The sequence below is a fragment of the Canis lupus genome, chromosome 20 (genome assembly GCF_003254725.2).
Source record: "Canis lupus dingo isolate Sandy chromosome 20, ASM325472v2, whole genome shotgun sequence".
Taxonomy (NCBI): domain Eukaryota; kingdom Metazoa; phylum Chordata; class Mammalia; order Carnivora; family Canidae; genus Canis; species Canis lupus.
In genome coordinates this window covers 30,228,624-30,248,546 of record NC_064262.1, presented here as the reverse complement: position 1 = coordinate 30,248,546, position 19,923 = coordinate 30,228,624, and the positions used below count along the sequence as shown (strand labels likewise).

Below are 19,923 nucleotides of genomic sequence, written 5' to 3'. Positions count from 1 at the left end.
GATTTTTTTTCTTGCTCTGCTTGCACAGCTCAGTCTTTAAACCTTAAAATCTCATGCAATTTCCTAACCACCCTTCCCCTTTAGTAGGAGTCAAAGTTTGGGACTGCTTATAAATGAACAGGAAAGTTCCTATACAGAAAGAATCAGCCTAAGGATGTTACTGGAAAGCTTCTCCTTTTAAGACTTTATTAATTAGGGCAGCCCTGGTGGCTCAGAAGTTTGGTGCCGCCTTTGGCCCATAGCCTGATCCTGGGGCCCAGGGCCTGACCCTGGAAACTCAGGTCACGCTCCCTGCATGGAGCCTGCTTCTCCCTCTGCCTGTCTCTCTCTCTCTCTCTCTCTCTCTCTCTCTCACCCTCTCTGTGTGTGTCTCTCATGAACAAATTAAAAAAATTTATTTTTTAAAAGAGGACTTTACTAATTAAAACTCCGTGATAATTCTCCCTTGTAAATTCTTCACTGAAATTTTTACTTCAGGTTCTAATCCAATGGCCCACACTTCTAAATTACACTTTTAATTGAAAAACAACAACATGGGATTTTTTTTTTTTGAACCATCTGTGTTTTCCCAAGAACATGTGACTGCTACTGATAAAATCCACAACTTTGCACACCCAAATGGAACCCAATCTTAAGGTTTGAAAAGCTTGGGAAAATAATGCTGTTCCACAAAAACAGTACGTGATCAGAAACACTTGCTTTAAAATTCGATGTTTGGGGTGTGAAGCTTCTTAACAAGTGTTTATTAAACTGCATAATTTCAAAGCCTGGAGTGGTATATTGCAATGTTTTCCTGGGAGTTGATCACATTTGCATATCCTTTTACACTTCCTGTGAAATTAATATTGCCTTTTGTATCTTGAACTTAGCTAATATAACTTGCCATTTTTACTTTTCATTGCTATGAGTAATATAGAGTAAACCCCCACAGGAGCCCCTGCAATGCCTACATAAGCTTTATTCTCTCACTGTTACATTTTTTCATATGAATACATTAAATCATGATTAATAAACCTTTACAGAATCCACTGGTCTTGCAAAAGGCAAGATTCATAATGATAAAGCCTGCCCAGCAAATAGAGGAAATGCTTCTAAAACTGGAGCCAAAGGCCAGAGTTCATGGAGCTCTTGGCATATCCAACAACATGCCAGAGGTCCTTCCCCAAGTAGGAAATTTTCAACAATCACTCAATGTCTATGCAAGAGTGGTTTAACCACCAGGATACCAAAACCAGCTGGTGACAATTAGACTGCGTTCTCTCAAGAATACATCTTTGTCAGACGTTTAAAATCTGACAATGATTTCAGGATTTTTAAAATTCCAGCTGGGACACATGGGAGTGGAAATGGGATGAAAAGCGAAGAAAGAGGATGGTAGGGTTTGAGAGACAGAGGAAGTGGGCATCAGTTGTAGCTGAGAAGCTCCAAAAAGCAAACCAAATGCAAAAAAGAGAAATCTCTGGAAATACTACATACCACACTAGACAAAGGTCACTGAAGGCCTCAAAGTATCATCCCCCAGTCATCTGCCCTGCAGAGGAGGAAAAATAAACCTTCTGAGTTTGTGGCTGAACCTCTACCTACACCCATGTTATCTACATATTTTTATGTAAAAAGAGAAGGAAAGGAGAAAAAAATTAATTATATACATACATACTGGAGCCCCACAAAAATATGAGACTCAAAGGCAGTTAGACAATAAGGCTTATAAACCATCCTGAGCTAAAAGGAAAGGATAGTAGTCTGGGGCTTCAAAGGGGGCAATTTACAGGAAGGTGAGAAGAGGAGATGTTTGGTAAACAGAGGTAGTCCTGCCTTGCAGATAATCTCAGGAGAAAAAGTTCTCTCCAGTAATGGGCTCTTCCTGGTGTAGGCTTCCTTTCTAATGTAAATTTCCTTTATAAATGTAGATTTCTCTTACAAAATGGTAACTTCTATTGTTTTCAGAGCTTCTCCTGTGTCTGCAGTTTCTTAAAAATAATCAGCTGAAAATAATCCTTATGCTAAAGAAGCATATTTTTGGGTAGGCTGTTCTGCTCTCTTCAGCCCTCAGCAGCTGCTGTGCCTAGCTGACAATCTACTCCAGCCAAGGAACCTAAAAGGCAATCAGAGGGAAAAGTTGGGGGCCGCTTCATTCCTGACCACTGGGATAAATACTGCACACTACAACAGAGACCATCGTCTGCCATACCTTGTAATGCTCTAATTATTCTCCTACCTCAAGCCCATCTCCAATTTAGTCAAAAGGCAGAACCGAGGTTCAAGGCCAGGATTAGAGGGAGATAAGTGAGTCACTGGCCTCAGGTGCAAAATTTAAAGACTGCTAAAAAACCCTCAGTAATCAAGATAATACTTCAATGTAATATTTTTTAAAATCAAAATTAATGCAAAAATTCCACAATGACAAAATATTGAAATTTTAAATAAAGATTAATGCACATTTGCGCCTATATAAACCTGTATATACACTCTTATCTACATGTTTTTTGTATTGTTTTAAAAGCTAATTTTTTGGGAAGACATTAAAGTAATTACAAAAATATTTGAAAATTGAAATGCAGATATATGAATACAACATTATCTTAAGTATAATGAAACCAGAATCTATTATAATTTCAATTTTCTGGGTTTAATATGTACAAAGTCAATAATATTTTCAATATTTACTTCTTTATCTTATTTTCGATGGGGAAACACCATGTTTGATATTTTCTCACCAATAGTTGACAATCTTAAATAATTTTAAATTAACTTAGTTAACTTCATTAATTTAATTAATTTCATTTTTCTTTTGCTTCCAGCTTCAATATGGGTCAGGACTGCAATGGTCTTTCTTTAAAACATTTATTTTTTGTTCATTGTGGATTTTTTTTTTTTTTTACATTTCTTTAGTTTTTTTTAAGATTTTATTTATTCATTTTAGAGAGACCGAGAGAGTGCAAGTGAGCAGGGATCAGGGCAGAAGGAGAGAGAGAATCCCAAGCAGACTCCACACTGGGCGCAGAGCCAGACACAGGGCTCCATCTCATGATGAGATCATGACCTTGAGCTGAAATCAAGAGTCAGACACTTAACTGCTTAACCAACTGAGCCACTCAGGCACCCCCTACATTTCCTTAACTTTTTTCTTTTTTTTTTTAAAGATCTTATTTATTTATCTATTCATGAGAGATACAGAGAGAGGCCGAGACACAGGCAGAGGGAGAAGCAGGCTCTGTGCGGGGAGCCCAATGTGGCACTGGATCCCAGGACTCCAGGATCACGCCTTGAGCTGAAGACAGAGGCTTAACCACTGAACCACCCAGGCAACCCTCCTAATTTTTTTTTTAAAGAAACCACTGAATTAAAATATTTTTTCCTGATTACTGAGTATTTTGACACTCCTCTAAATTGTGCATTGCCTATTCAAGTCAAAATTGAAGCTACAGCCATTACAGACAAATAATAACAAAAATGACTCCAAATGTGGAAAGGAGCACAAGACATATCAAATGAAGGAAGTATGTTGCAGAATAATATGTAAGTATGGGCTCATTTGTGGTTAATTTTTTTAATCACTAAGATATACATCAAATACACATATAGTAAAGAGTAAAGAATGTAGTCTTTGAGACGAGGTTCTTTTTTTTTTTTTTTTTTGAGACGAGGTTCTTAATCATGATGCTGCAAAATAATACCAGCAGTGCCCAAGCAACATTTTACTAATAACAAGAATCACTCTTGCTGATGTTTGGCATCTTTGAAAGATTATCCCTATGGTAATATGATTCTCATTAACTTGTAGCTAGATACATTTTTTTTCTTTTTGAGAGTGAGAAAAGTGGTGGGGTTATAGCACATGTATGAGAAACTATAAGCAACCATAGGTACAAGGGACTTAATGGGCATCTCAACAACATTATGTATGATGGTGAGAAACAGGCTGAGAACCACTTATTTAGGCAGTTTAGTTCCTATCATATAGGCTAAGATACATACTAAACATAATTTTTTGTTATTGTTGGGGAGCAAGAATGCCTCACCCTTTCAGAGGGAGGAAAAGCTCTTGTCTCCTTCAAGGTCCTTTTAGCTGGACTAAGAATCAAAACAACATGAGACAGATTAACAGGAGAGAAGAGATTTTTTTTTTTTAATAAAGATTTTATTTATTTATTTGACAGAAGAGAGAAAAAGAGAGAGAGAGAGAGAGAATGAGAAGGGGGAGCACCAGGCAGGGGAAGAGGGAGAAGCAGACTCCTCGCTGAGCAAGGAGCTCGATGTGGGGCTCCATCCCAGGACCCTGAGATCATGACCTGAGCTGAAGGCAGATGCCTCACCGACTGAGCCCCCAGGTGCCCCAAAAATCAAATTTAATAGTCATACGTATGAAGAATCCACATAGATGTGGTAATTCTAAAGACAGGCAAATGAGGTATACATGTCATTCTAAACTAAGGAGAAGGGGGCAGGAATCTGAAATTTCAGAAGAAAAGAATACATTTCACCATTTCACAGGGCAATAAGAAGAGAAGATGTTTGGTAATTAGATGTTCGCTCTACCATACAGACGGGTCACTCAATTTCTCTCTCTTAATAACCCTTATTCTGGGAAAGTCTTCCAATTTAGATTCTTCTGCGTGGTTAAGGGAGGGAAAAAGTTTCTCTTGAGCCTGTAGGGTCTCAAATGCCTTCAATTCAAAATAATCCACGTGCCAAATAGCACTGTCACTGGGCATTGTCGTGAATCCCTTCGTTATGTTTGGGGAATTCTGAGGTGCTGCTCAGTATCCCCCTCTTTTCAATAATTGTAATGTGTGTTTTTTTTTAAGATTTTATTTATTCACAAGAGACAGACAGAGAGAGAGAGAGAGGCAGAGACACAGGCAGAAGAAGAAGTAGGCTCCATACAGAGAGCCTGATGTGGGGACTCGATCCTGGGTCTCCAGGATCATGCCCTGGGCTAAAGGTGGCACTAAACTGCTGAGCCACTGGGGCTGCCCTCAATAATTGTAATGTTTTTGTTTATTTTTTTAGCCAAGCTGATGGAGCTCTAATTTTTAAAAAGTAAAACTTACACTTTCTAGTGTATACTTCTATGAATACTGGCAAACATATATAACCAACACCATAATCAAGATATATAATACTTCCATCCCCTCAAAAGTTCCCTCATACATTGCTTCATCGTATTGTACAGCCCCTGGCAACTGCTAATTTGTTTTCTGCCTCTATAAATTTGCCTATGTCCAAAAACATCATATAAATGAAATCATAAGCCTTTGGTGTCTGCTTCTTTCACTTAGTGTAAAGTATATGGAATTCATCCATTTGTTCCATGTATCATAAATGTATTCCTTTTTATTGCTGGGTGTCATTCTATTGTATAGATATACCAAAGTTTGTTTATACATGGTAATAAGATTTCGATTTTGATTTGGCAAATCATTCATACCCCGCTCTCAGGTTATATGGTTTATAAAAGGCTGATCCAACACTATTTCACATGGTATCCATACCCAGAACTAATCAACCAATATATTCCTATCACATTGACCAAAGGGATGAGTTCAGATGTGGGCACATGGCCCAGTTTGGTCTAATGATATCCAATCAAGGAAATCCACAGAACTATTAATGATAAGAAGTCACTGACCCGGAATAATGGGAAAAGATATTAAGCTGGTATTTCTGGTAACTATTCTGACCCCACAAGGGAGTTCCCAGATTCAACATAAGGAAATGGAAAGCAAAGAACAGCCAACTGGGTGAGACAAATTCCTAGCTAGTATGAACACCCGGATCCAGCCATGCCTAATGTTCCATCCTTAGACTTGTCGGTTACATGAAGGAATAAATGCTTCTAGCTAAGTTAGCTTAGGTTCTGTTCCTCACTCTTGGAACTAAAAGCTATTAACTCTATAGTGGAGAAAGAAATCTTGTAATATTCCATCCATCAATGAGCTTACAAGAGAGTTTTGAAAATAAGGCATAAATGGATTTTCATCAGACAACCCAGCTTTACCAGTTCACCACTTCCTAAGTACGTGGTCTCGCAGATTCTCTGTATTCCTATAAATCTGTGTTTCTTCATTTCCAAACTGGAGAATATAAGTTCTTACTCATTCTACAATATTGTTTTGAAAAATAAGAGGCTGTGTTGGTTTAAATGCAAAAGAAAAATAAAAGTTATTATGATTATTACACATCCAAAATAATTAGTACACAAAAATGTAGTAGGTGATGATGATAATAAGAGAGAAAATTAAAAGGCATTATAAAGGAGCAGTGAACAATAACCACAACTAGTGACATATATTGAGTGCATGCTCTGTGTTAAGAATTGTACTTTATAAAAAAAAAAGAATTGTACTTTATATACATTAAGTACATATATATACATATATATACACATTAAGCATTTATATAATTATCTCATTTATCATTCTCAATAATGCTAAAGGAACTTTAACCTTCAATTTTATTTTATTTTATTTTACTTTATTTTATTTTTTAAAGACTTTATTTATTTATTCATGAGAGACACAGAGAAAGAGAGAGGCAGAGACATAGGTAGAGGGAGAAGCAGGCTCCATGCAAGAAGCCTGATGCGGGACTCAATCCTGACACTCCAGGATCATGCCCTGAGCTGAAGGCAGATGCTCAATTGCTGAGCCACCCAGGTACCCCTAATCTTCAATTTTAGATGGGACTTTAGATGAGCATAAAACATTTTCTAAGTTAAAAAAGCAACTGATAGAAAAAAAATGAAAACTTAGCACTGGACCAGCAAAGCCACTGCACACTTCAAAATGAAATGGAAGGCATGAAGCAAACACACTGTAGTATACAATTAAGTAATAAAAACTATGATCCTATAATTAATTTAGCAATTCTGTTGCCTTATACATAACTATGCATAGTGTATTCGACACATTAAGACATAGAAAATCTAGTCATATAATATAATATTATCATATGATAATAAAGTGGCATTCTATTTCTAAACATCTGGATTTCTCAGCCAATTCTACACATTTAAGTCAGCTATTTGGTGTCATAAACACATAGCAAAAATAAGGGAAAAATGGTTGTACATCTAGCACCAATGCAGCTCTGAGAATTAGACTTATGGGGAAGAGGTCAGGTTTTTCTATCCTATATTCTTTAAAGGACAAATACCCAAAAGAGAATTGTTTCCAAAGTAACCAGGATGGAGGAGACTCTAGAGAGGAAACAGAAATGAATGAGATGTGTGCTCATCTCATTCTGAGATGGTAAGTGGAACCTTCCCCTTGGGATACCAGGAACTTGTAATTACTTCAACCTGACAACCTGGCCTAGAAACCAAAGTGTCATTTGTTTGTCCTTCCACTTCGACTTTTCTAGTGTTGGTGCTCATCAGAGTCTCTAGAGAATGCCTTTTTTTTTTTTTGTTTTTAAGATTTTGTTTATTTATTCATGAGAGACACAGTGAGGCAGAGACGCGGGCAGAGAGAAAAGCAGGCTCCCCATGAGGAGCCTGTGCAGGATTCGATCCCTCCAGGGATCACACCCTGAGTGGAAGGCAGACGCTCAACCACTGAGTCACCCAGGCCTTCCAAGAATGCCTAATTTTTAAACCACCCATCTAGCTTCTTTCTAGAACTTCACTTACTCATTCTTTCAGTTACTCAGTGACGATTTTTATTTGCTGAGCCTTGGACTAAGGATCCAAAGTCCCAAACCTTCCTGCCTGCGAGTCTATGAGAGGTGAAGAATGGCTTCTCCATTTTCTCCATTCCCTCCAGCCACTGACATCTTCTGGAATTAATCCTTTGACTTCTGAAAGCCCTTGAGATTCAACATGATTTGTTTTAAAATTAAAAGAAACCATTAATGTAATAAGTGAAACAAGAATTAGAAGAAAACATGAGTGAACTTTTTATACAACTTGGATGTGGGGAAAGCTTTTCTAACTATAAGTCAAATACAAATGTTTAAGAAAATAAAAAGGAAAAGACAGAAAAATTTGGCCACATGACATTTTTAAAAATTCTTTTGCACAGAAAAAAATACCAAAGCAAAATCAAAAAACAAGCGCATGCTAGGAAAAAAAAAAACATGTATGATACATAATTACAGATTCAGTGTCAATCACCCTAATATGAATGCATATTCTTAAAAGTTGAAGGAAATATGACTTTAAAACCCAGGTTTTAGTATGAGCAGAATAAAAGAACAAGCAGTTCACAGAAAAGGATATAGAATTGGCCTTTAAAAATATGAAAATATGCTTAACTGTCTTTATAATAACAGGAAGCAAGTTAAAACTACAGTGAGAATTTTGACAACTGTACTATACCAATGCAGCCAATTAACTGTAGGAGATGCTGGGTACAGAGTACATGGGAACTCCTTGTACTATCTTCACTACTTTTCTGTTAACCTAAAACTATTCTAAAATTTTAAAAAGCTTATTTAAAGACAACAACACTGATATACCATTTCTTACCTACCAGTTTTACATAAGTTCAAAAGCTTATTGACACGGGTATGGAGAAACAGTGTCTCCCATACATTGCTAGTAAGAGTGCAAAAGGGCATATGACATGTATGGAAGGAAATTTGTTATCAGTTAAGGAAACTATGTAACTATTTACTTTTGTATCTGTTTACCTATTTGATTTGTCTATATACTTATTACCAGCAATGTCAGATATAGCTATTCACTCTGAACATATACCTTCAAACAAATGACAAAACATTGGTACAAAGCTATTGACTGTGGCATTATTTCTTTTTTTTTTTTTTTTTTTTTTAAATTTTATTTATTTATGATAGTCACAGAGAGAGAGAGAGAGAGAGGCAGAGACACAGGCAGAGGGAGAAGCAGGCTCCATGCACCGGGAGCCTGATGTGGGATTCGATCCCGGGTCTCCAGGATCGCGCCCTGGGCCAAAGGCAGGCGCCAAACCGCTGCGCCACCCAGGGATCCCTGTGGCATTATTTCTAATGACAAAATACGAAGTGCAACTCAACCATCCATGAGAAAAAACCTGCTATGTCATACAAAGGTGTACCAGTCAACTGTAATAAGGAATGAGGAGGATTTTATAAAATGATGTGAAATAATTTCCAGGATAATAAAGCAAGATGAAAACAAGTATGAGTAGTATGCTAACTTCTACATTAGAAAGAAAGGAAAGTTAGCATATGTGTATACATATGTATTTATTGGTTTTTGTGCTAAACACATGAAAGACACACCAGAAACTAAAAATGTTTACTATAGAGGTTAGATATGGGTTGGAGGGATAAAAATGGAATGGGAATTCCTTGAACACTTTTTACCCCGCTTTCATTTTTGGACCATATAAAGTCTTACATACACAAAATAGAAAAATAGAAAAAGATTTTTAAAACAAAACCTAAACCTGCAACAAACAGAAAAATAAAGGAAATGAATGATATATCATATTGATAAAAATAATCACAGAGGACAAAAATGAATTCAAATAACTTTTGCAAAAAAAAAAACAAATAACTTTTGCATCTAATACTCTGAATGCATGTCTGTAGTGGAATATTAGGACAAAAAGAAATACAAATAAATCCTAAACTTTACTTAGCAGATTGGTTGTTGGGAGGAGTATTGATGTAGTAATTCTGAAACTATCTTCTGTGTGTTATGGGATAGAGCAAATGAATCAATACATTGGGCTCTCACTATGGAATAAAAAAGATTAACAAATGTAGAATAGGGAAGGTAAAGAAGAATCTTGTGATGTTGGATTTGAATTGCTGAATTTTAGATTATTAATATACATATAGTATATATGTAATTTTCTATAATAATCTATAATTCGACTATATATGTAGTTAAATATGCATATACATATATATACATAAAGATATACATATATATGTATGTACATATATATCCTAGAAGCAATGACACCTAAGTAACAGACAACCTAGTAGCTAGCCTAAGTTTCATTTCTAAACTCCATCCCCCACTAAAGGGCCAGGCAGGACTCTATGAAGAAATGACTTATTCTTGATCAGGGGTAGCAAAAACATAAGGTAAGCCTAAAATATCTTTTTTTGCTCAAAGGCATTCTGAAAAACTGTTGGAGACATGTCAAAAGGACATAAAAATTGGCTTACAGGGGATCCTACGGGCTAAACTGAAGATAATTTGAAACTCACAAAAGAATAAAGAGATATTTATATTGTTATATTTGTTTTGTAGGACTTCCTTGAGCTATATACTTATGATTTGTATATTTTTCTATAGGTTTGTTATACTTCAATACAAAGATTATAGTGACTTAAAAAAAAAAGCTATGATACAGGCAGCAAAGGAACACATATTTTATTTTAGCTGAAAGAAGGAACATACTATGAATAAATTGTTCCAACTATTATGAAAATAATCCAATCCTAATATGGAGATGGTGGGGAGAATGGGGGAGCTCTTTTGTTACCAAGAAATGACAGCTAATAAATGTATAAGAATAATACAATTACAAAAACACCATTAGACAAGCTTTATCAATGGATGATAAAAACCAATGGATGAAAGGTTCTTAGGAAACAGGATATTCACTCAATCTCAAAGTATTACCAGACAAATTGATTACTAATTACAAAGCAAAAAGCAATTCTCAAAAAAAAAAAAAAAAAAGAAAAGAAAAGAAAAGAAAAGAAAAGAAAAAAAGCCACATATAATTTCCAAAAATGGAGGGATTAGGAGAATATTATCTTAATCAAGTGATCAAACAGCACCACCAATAATGGAACAAACAAATTTTGCAACTCTGATACAATGCAATATGAAGTATACAATATCAAGTAGGTAATATTTTGGCCAAAAACATTGAAGCTAAATCTAATTATGAGGAAATAAGTGGGCAAAACCACAAGGCATGACATTCCACACAACACTGGCTTAGAATCATCAAAAATATCAACTAATGAAAGATAAATAAAAGTCAGAGAATCACTCTACATTAAAGAGTCCAAAGACACGCAACAATAAATTAAATTTGTAAGCCTTGATTCAATTAAAAAATAAACAATAAGGAAAAATATATTATAAGGTATGAGATATTAATGGGGACATTTAAATATACCTGATAACATATCTATGTTAAGTTTCCTGGGTGTAATAATAGTATTATTACACATTGATCTTAGGAGATACAAGGTTAAATGCCTGCAGGTAATATGACGCCTACAGATGAACTGTGAATGGTGTTTTAAAAAGTATATAAATGAGAAAAAGAAAGCAAATGAACAATTGTGAGAAAACAATAATAACAATTGTTGTGCATGGCATTTGGATATCTATTGTTCTCTATTCCTAGCTTTTCTTAAATTTTAATATTTTCAAAATAAAAACTTGGGAGGGGGTAATAATTGCGATAAATAAAGGACAACTAGCATTTTTAAAAAAATGTCCACTATGTATCAGGACCTATTCAGAGGAGGTTGCACTAATTCATTTAATCCTCATAATTCTACGTGGTTGATACTAATAATATCTCCATTTCATAGATGAGATAATTAAATCCTAAGGGATAAACTAACTTGACCAAGCTAGCATTCAGTGGTTAGGATTTGAACTCAAGAAATTTAGATTCATAGTTCGTTATCACAGCCATGATACTTTTCTGCCCTTCAAAAGTAATAAATCAGATTAGTACAACACACTTATCAAATAATATGAAATAATCTGATTAGTAGAATAACCACATTAATCATATCAGCCTAATGATTATATGCATCTGATATCTCTTATGTGCCCAACACAGAATTCTGGAGGATTCAATTTGTTCTGATTAGCTCTCTTTCCTTTGCTGGAAAATAAAATCAGTAATAAATGGAAGCCAACAAACAGCCTGAAATGGGGGAGGGAGGACTGATTTTTATAAATACAGCATTCAAAAATAGTATGCTCAGTTATATAGGTATTATTTTTTAAATAGAGACTATAAGAAAAATCAAAGGATCAATATTTATATCCAGTAGGTTAAATCAAAGAAAAAGGAGCAAAAGTACAGGTGCTTTGAGATTTGGATTATGTTAGTACCATTATAAAGTGGTCCATTTCCTTAGGTGGTAACCACAAAAGACCCTGATAGAGCAGAAATTACATCATTAGTCAATTAATCAGTTTTCTCTCACGATAGCACACCAGGGTGTCCTCTTTAACTCAATAGACAACCAGCTCACCAACAGTATCTAAAAAAGAGGAAAGTCATAGAATGAAAGAAGTGGACATGAAAAGCTATAGAGAAAAGAGATTGAAACAGACAAAGGCAGCTGTGCTATGAAAGAAAGTGAGAAGTGGAAAGGGAAATGTCAGGAATCAAAGGTTAAAAGAGAAAAGATCAGGATTTTTTTTTTTTTAAAGATATAGAAGTGTCTTATGAAAGAAAAGGGACCAGTGAGGAGATAAAAATCATGACCAGAGTTGAAGCCTAAAAACACAAGGCAACACACAAAGAGAAGCAGTAGGAGCAGAGCCATTCACTCCATGGCTCATTTACTCATTCAGTGAACACCTAAAATACAGAAGGTACTCTGCTGAGCTTTGAGGGACATGAGGATGAATATATAGGGACTCCTGCCCTCAAAGAGCCCAGATGCTCATTGTGGCAAGTTCCTATTTTTCAAATGCAATTTTAATTATTGCTGCCACAACTTAGTTGATTTTGAGAGTTAGTTTTATGTGGCAACTTGTGGGGACACAGGGTGCCCAGATTCTAACACTATTGCTGGGTGTGTGTGTTTCTGAGTGAGCATTTGAGTCAGTGGATGCAATAAAGCAGATCCCCAATGTGGGTGTGCATCATCTAATCCCCTGAATAGAACAAAAAGGCAAGGAAAGAGAGAATTCATGTTCTTGGCCTGATTATTGAGCTAGGACATTAGTCTTCTCCTGCCTTCTACTACTGTGACTTTTATTATCAGTCCTCCAGTTCTTAGATCTATACATTGGCATTCCTGGGTCTCTGGTTTCCAGATGGCAGATGATGCAAATTCTCAGACTCCATAAGCACATGAACCAATTCCTCATAATAAATCATGTGTATACATACCCTATTGGATTTGTTTCTCTGGAGAACCTAATATACTAATATTCTCATACTTAACATATATTTCCAAAATTTATGGCAATTACATCATCTATAAGAGAGGGTACTTCTTAATGATGGCTGCTGTATTGAATGAGTAAATTTGTTATGGAAAGGAGACACGTTTATATTTCTGATACAGATAGTATGCAAACGAGCATCTTTATCTGGTGCCTAGATAAGGATATTTTCATCTTTGGATACAGCACACTTCACATCATTCCCTCCTTTTTTTTTCATCATCCAATTCCAGGGAGGTGAACATTAACAAAGGACAAGGTAATCTAAAGCAAGAGGAAAGACAGATAAGGGACCAGGTTTTCATTTGTGATGTCCCCTAGGACTTCCGTGATAAAAAGCAGTAATGACCAATGCAATGAGTATTTGTCACATAGTATCTGAGAATGAACTCTGGGTAAAGGAAGATACAATGAGGAAGCAGCTCCCAACCAGATATCCTTACCTAGTACCTCACATATAAAGATACCTAACGGATGATTTGAGAAAATACAGAAATTGACTTCTCAGTATGCCTCTGTGTATGATCTCAGCTCTTACTAAGGATAACAGACTCCCTGAAAAGAGCTGAATTCAAGTTTGAATGGGTGTTTACTACATCCAATTTAGAACACTCTCCCTCCCTGTCCCTGAGATCTATAAGAGAAGGTGGAGAGCTTGGAAGAGCACCCATTACTTTTAACTGTTCAACATCTATTCCTTTGGGTCACTTTCCCTCCCAAACTCTGGGAGGGATCTTTATCTTAGGATCTCAGTGGAGGGGCCTCATCTCCCCTAGCAGGGGCAGGAATGTGAGTCAAGCTAACCAATCAGTCTTTTTGGGGGGAGTGTGTATGGGTCAACTGGAAGAAAAAGGAGCTTCTGAGATCTTGGGTAGTAGAAGTCATGTAAGTCTGCAATTACTTGAGGACCTTTTTCCCACCACAGGACTGAGTCTGAAGGGAAAATTAATAGAGAAGAAACAGGCTATGAAGTAGGGAAAAAGCATAGGGAATTTACCAGGAATCTATTACAACTCAAGTTTACAAGTCCTTTTCTCACCCTGTGGTCATTTGTAATCTTTTTATAAAGAAGGCTCTCTTAACTACACAAACTTTAGGACACATAAAACCTGCATCCATCTCTGGGAGAGACTGTTTTAAATATACAATGAAGCACCCATCACCATCCATAACAAAAGCCAGTTTCACCCAATGGATCCTGCAACTCTGTGAGCCAATATTCACCCTTTTTCTTTTCTCTTGGCATAACGTGAGTTCGGTTTTACCATTTGCAACTGAAGGGTAGCAGAATATGCCATTTCAAATATGTCTCCTTGCATAAAGATTATTTTGAGCTGATTATTTTTAAGAAACTGCAGACACAGGAGAAGCTCTAAAAACGGGTAGAAGTTACTCATTAGTAATGGATGTTTACATTTACAAAGGAACCCTCCATTTCCTTCCTTAGGAATTCTCCTAAGGATCTGTCTGTACTAGGAAGAGGAAAATGACTCTAAATCTTATAAGACAATTTTGGGGAGTGTGGCTAGCTTAGTCGGTAGAGCAAGTGACTCTTGATCTTGGGGTCATGAGTTCAAGCCCCATGTTGCATGTGGAGACTGCTTATGTAAATAAAACTACTTTAAAAAAGCAGTGGCATCTGGGTGCCTCAGTCAGTTGAGTGTCCAACTCTTGATTTGGGCTCAGGTCATCCTCTCAGGGTCTCAAGATTGAGCTCCACCTCAGGCCCCAACCCCAGTGGGGAGTCTGCTCAAGATTCTCTTTCTCCTTCTCCCTCTCCACCCCTCCCACCTCTCTCTGTCTCTCAAATAAATAAATACATCTCAAAAAAAATCATAAGACAATATTATCAATGGAGCAGACATTAACTCTGCAGAAGAAATCTTACCCTTATTTACCATGCTTTTCTTGGTAATCTCCCATCACTGTCTACCCTTCTGTTTCTTTCTCTTTAGCTGAAAATGATATTTAAGGTGGTAGCTTGGCCATCTCGGGGAGTTTTACCCAGTTTTCCTAGGTATCTCCCATGTACACAAGAGATATACAAGTTAATAAAAGTCTGTTTGCTTTTCTCTTGTTAAGATGTCTTTTATTACAGGAGGCTCAGCTAAAAATTCAGAGGGGTAGGGTGAAAGTTATTCTTTCTCTCCTACACAGTCAAAAGCATCTGGAGATTTTAAGACAAAAATAAAATAACGGACCTTAACTTCTGGCAGGAAAAAATGGGAATCAATGTTATTTCAACTTTCAGAGTATCTATTATATGCTACTATACTTTTGTCCCCACAGTTCAGAATATGGTTTACAGTAGCTCAAACATTAGATTTATAAACAATTTTCAGGAAACAAATCATGGGACAGTCTTGACATATTTTGCAGGGATACTTCCTTTGATTGGCTATAAATGATAATAAGGATTAAGTTGACACTACAAAAAGTCTGACTTCATGATATCCTTTTGTATACTATTGCTTACATCAAACATGTATTTTTTATTTCTCCATAGCATGAGTACTTACTGATTTTCTACTGGGAGCTCCATTTAAATTCTCCTCTGTCTGCTGGTCCACACGATTGCTAAAGAATCAATTCCCAATACTATGATCTGTGTCAAAACACCTCACCAGCAGTTATTTGACACCCATAGTCTCCTCCAGACAGATTACAATTAGACATCTAAGATTCTTGGAAATCTCCAAGAAAAGCATTGTTGGAAATGTTCCATTTAAGAAAGACTCTACCTTCTTGGGATTTCTCATTGAAGAAAGTAATTTAAAAAGTGATAGAAATTAGTAGAGGATATGCCATGCTTTTTATTAGAAACACGCAAACCAATAAAGATCTAGAGATTTTCTTCCACATGGTTCCATACATGCATATCTTAAAAATACAAGGAAAATGAAATTTGCTTTTCATTAAGGATTTTTCTAAAGTTACTTATAATTACATATGTTAGAAGAAGTTGGATTTTATCCCAAAAGAGACAGAATACTTCATGTCCAAAAGATCCAGAAAGCAATCAAAATGGACCAGTTGTCTATAAATGATTCATTTAGAGGGACAAAGGAAATCACTGTTTTACCAGAAAGTGACCAGCTCTTATTTTGAAGAACAGTAGGTAGTGTAAGAAAAAAGAATCCTGTGATTTTGAAAAGTCACTATTCTGAGCAATGATTCAATTCCTAATCAAGTCTTGTCACCAGCCCCAACCCCTTGTACCCTTACCCAAAGTGATAATAAAATCTGTACTGACCTCCATCAAAAAGTTTGCAGCCAAATGATCTTGCCTGAAGGAGCTCTACACAGACACACAGCACCATGTCCATCTCCACCTCTAACATCATCACTGTTTTGGAGAACAGCCACCTTGGTAGTCAAGGAATTTGAGGACTAAGCAAAGCTTCCTGGCCAGAGGTCCTAGTAGTTTCATTTAAGCCCAGGAGTGGGTTTCCTGTAGGACATTGGCTATGGCACCATAGATCACTGACATTTCTAACACTATCTGCTTCTTTAACATTCAAGAGAATAGAAACATTCTGATCACCAAGTACAGAGGCATCCAACAGTCTAATTTCAAGGTAGATTTTATATCAGAGTCGTGGTTTTTTTTTTTTTTTAAGTACTTTATGCTATTCTGATGGAAATCTCCAACAAGAGTAGCTTCCGTCTGATAAATGCCTTGAGAGTGAAACAATAAGTCTAAAGCAAAGGGAGATGGGCAAAATTATTTTTTCGCAATAGGCAACACAGTGAAAACAAGAGACTACTGAAGTTTAAAAGAATAATCTATATTTATTCTGGTAAAGACTTTCCCCACATCAGCACTTTAAATACCACTGTGAAATGCTGACAATAATTATGTGAATGTTGCTATAAAAAATTAAATCTCTCAACTAATGGGTTTCAAAGGCGCTTCTGCTTCTGCCTTACACACACACACATGCACACGCACACATGCACACACACATACAACAGCTTCTCTGTCAGGATTTCCCAAAATCAACTGTGGTACAGGGAGGGATCTTTACTACTACTACTGCTGCTGCTGCTGCTCCAAAGAAACAACTAAGGGGATTGAGAGCCAGTGTCCACTTCACCTGAGGCTTCAAGCTCGCAGGTGCTGGGTTTCTGGTTGGGGTAGGTGGCACGAGAGTTACCACCCTTTACTGGTCAGGTCATCCTTGGCTTCCTCACTGAGTGACAGGACTATTAACTGAACCTCTCTAAACTCCAGTTTCCTCATCTATGTACTGGTGACAGTCATGTTTATTACAGGGATTAAATGAGAAAAAATATATATACATATATATCACTTAGTAGAGCCTGGCTTACCACTAAGCATTCAGTACATAAAGTGATTACTATGATTGATTGTCACAGAGCATGCATCTTGGTTACACAGATGCCAGTCCTGGCAGCATAAAGTGACTCAGAAGGAAATAAGATTTGAAGAAAACAAAACCAGCCCATACCTTGGTCAAAACTGACTGCACATTGTTGGAATTGGAATGTCAATTGTACCAATGATAGACCCAGTAGATGAATTTCAACAGAAAGGCAAATATAACCTTCCTGACTGAAGTAAGCAACTTATTCATCTTTGGATGGATAGTCTTCCCTGCTTTGCGCTTTGCTACTCCTTATGTGGCCCACACACCACAATGGTGGCATGACCTGGGAAATTCTTACAAATGGAGAATCACAGGCCCCACCCTTGACTTGATGAATTACAATTTTAACAAGTTTTATAAGCACATTAAAGTTTGAAAAATGACACTGTGCACCACAAAATTCATCAAACAGCTAATCCCATTTGGGGTGTGTTTTCTATGATCTTTGCTGCATAATAAACCACTCTAAAACTTAGTGACTTAAAATAATAAGAACAACCATGTATTTGCCCTACCTCTTTAATGTGGGCAGGGCTCAGTGGGGTGGCTCATCTCTGTTCAACACTCATAAGGCCGGAAGAGAGACTTCATCTCTTTATAGGAGATGACGCAGGCACACACAGGAACAGAAAGATTTGTTAGCAATAGTCTCTCAGACAGAATACCCACAGGGTATCTGTTATTTTTTCACTTTCTTCCTCTCCCTGTCCTCCTGATCTGTGAATCATCCACTTTGTTTCAATTACACAACTAGATGCAAGCCCCCATTGGGAGCATAAGGAATTTTAAGACAGGATATCTCCCCTGAAGGAACTTGTAATAAAATGGGTGAAACAAGGCACAGATATCTTGAAACTTTAATAACAATAAAATACTGTAATAATAAAATATTTAAGTAGCAGCACAAGATAATAATAGAAATGATGTCCTAAGACTATGAACCATTCATTTAATTAATTTTGCACCCACTAACCACTCTGAATGCTCAGAGAAAAGAACAGAAGTGGAGGAGAAAGTCCACAGAAGAGGAGGGACGGGCAGCCTGAGCAAAATTTGTACAGGAAGAATAAGATGGATTTCAAAAAGGAAGGCCCAGTGAAATATACTTGAGGATAACATAACTGGGGAGCCAAGGGAACAGGGTCATGGGGACACGAGTCCATGATGAGTGTCTCTGCATGTAGTTTGGTGATGATTATAAATTCAATGTTCCTGAAAGAATTTCCTGCCTCATAACCTCCGCCTTTACTTCTCCCCTTAGATATGTTCATAAGCCATTTGTGGAATCCCCACCAGCAATATAACCTTGTATTAATAATGAAGGGTTTTTACTAACCTTATAAACTTTACTATACCTTGGGGTGGGGGTGGGGGGAAGGAAAAACAAACAAATGTAGGCATCGTCAAACGGCAACTTGTAAACTTCACTATTCATTGTATGGGGAACTAGCACTTTTGGTATTGTTCAGCAGCAACTTGTAAATTTCACTCTCCCTTAGAAAATAAAAACAAAATGAAAGGTGCTGCTTAGAAGAAACATATAAATTTCAATCTCCACTGCAGGAAAATAAGCTCTGATTACACTACATAGTTCATACACCTCAATGTGCCAAACACTTGTTTTATTATGCATTCATGTATAATGAGTTGGTTTTCCAGCAACAGAGAATGAAATTTACAAGTTGTTATTTAACTTTTCTAGGAATGTATTTTTCTTCCCTTCTTTTTTCCTCCTCCTTCTCCCCCAAAACATAATATGAGCAATGGGGTTGCTGAACAGTACTACCTACCCATTTATTCCCTCTATAACAATGATTAAAACAACTTAAAACATTGTTCTCAGGGATTCGTGATACCACACATAACAGGAGAGAATGACACAATTTGGTGCCATACATTTCAAACAATTGCTCTTTAACTTGCTGGGGGGTAGAGAGGGCTTTTAAAAAGTTGATAATAAACATTATTACTAGTTTTTAACTTCTATTTGTTGTTGAAAAGGACCATGCCTATGACTCCTGGGCTCCACAGTATTTTCATAAATGTACCCAACAGAAATTCAAAGCCAGTGGATTTGAATGATTTTGCCATTTACTCAAACATGTTTCTGAATAGTTTATCCTGGACAGGAAGGACGGGAACCCTGGAAGAAAGTGGTTGTGCTGTATTCTGGAGAGTCATGGCAAGAAATAAAGAAAGAAGGGGAGTCACCACCTCAATACTAAAAGTGTCAGTGCAATGATATCCTAATAAAAGGTGTTCTATTAGAAGTTATAAAAATCTCATACCAAGAAACACTCTCAAAACAGAAGTGAGGTGTAATACAGCCCAGAATCAACCAAAGACATCTTTATGTCAGGGAGTAAAAAGATACCAATATACCATCTCTATCATTTTCTTAATTTTTAATTT

General features: G+C 36.6%; 1 protein-coding gene across 14 annotated transcripts in view; it reads right to left on the bottom strand.

Moving 5' to 3' along the window:
* FHIT (fragile histidine triad diadenosine triphosphatase) overlaps window positions 1-19,923 on the bottom strand; it is a 1,380,560-nt gene that overhangs the window by 1,085,811 nt on the left and 274,826 nt on the right. For 2 of the 14 annotated variants that reach the window (XM_049097832.1, XM_049097827.1), the window contains one exon: window positions 1,477-1,531. The exons of the other annotated variants lie outside the window; for them this stretch is intronic. The gene's annotated coding sequence lies outside the window, so the exon portion shown is untranslated. The remainder of the gene's footprint in view (window positions 1-1,476; window positions 1,532-19,923) is intronic. 14 annotated transcript variants of the gene reach the window in all.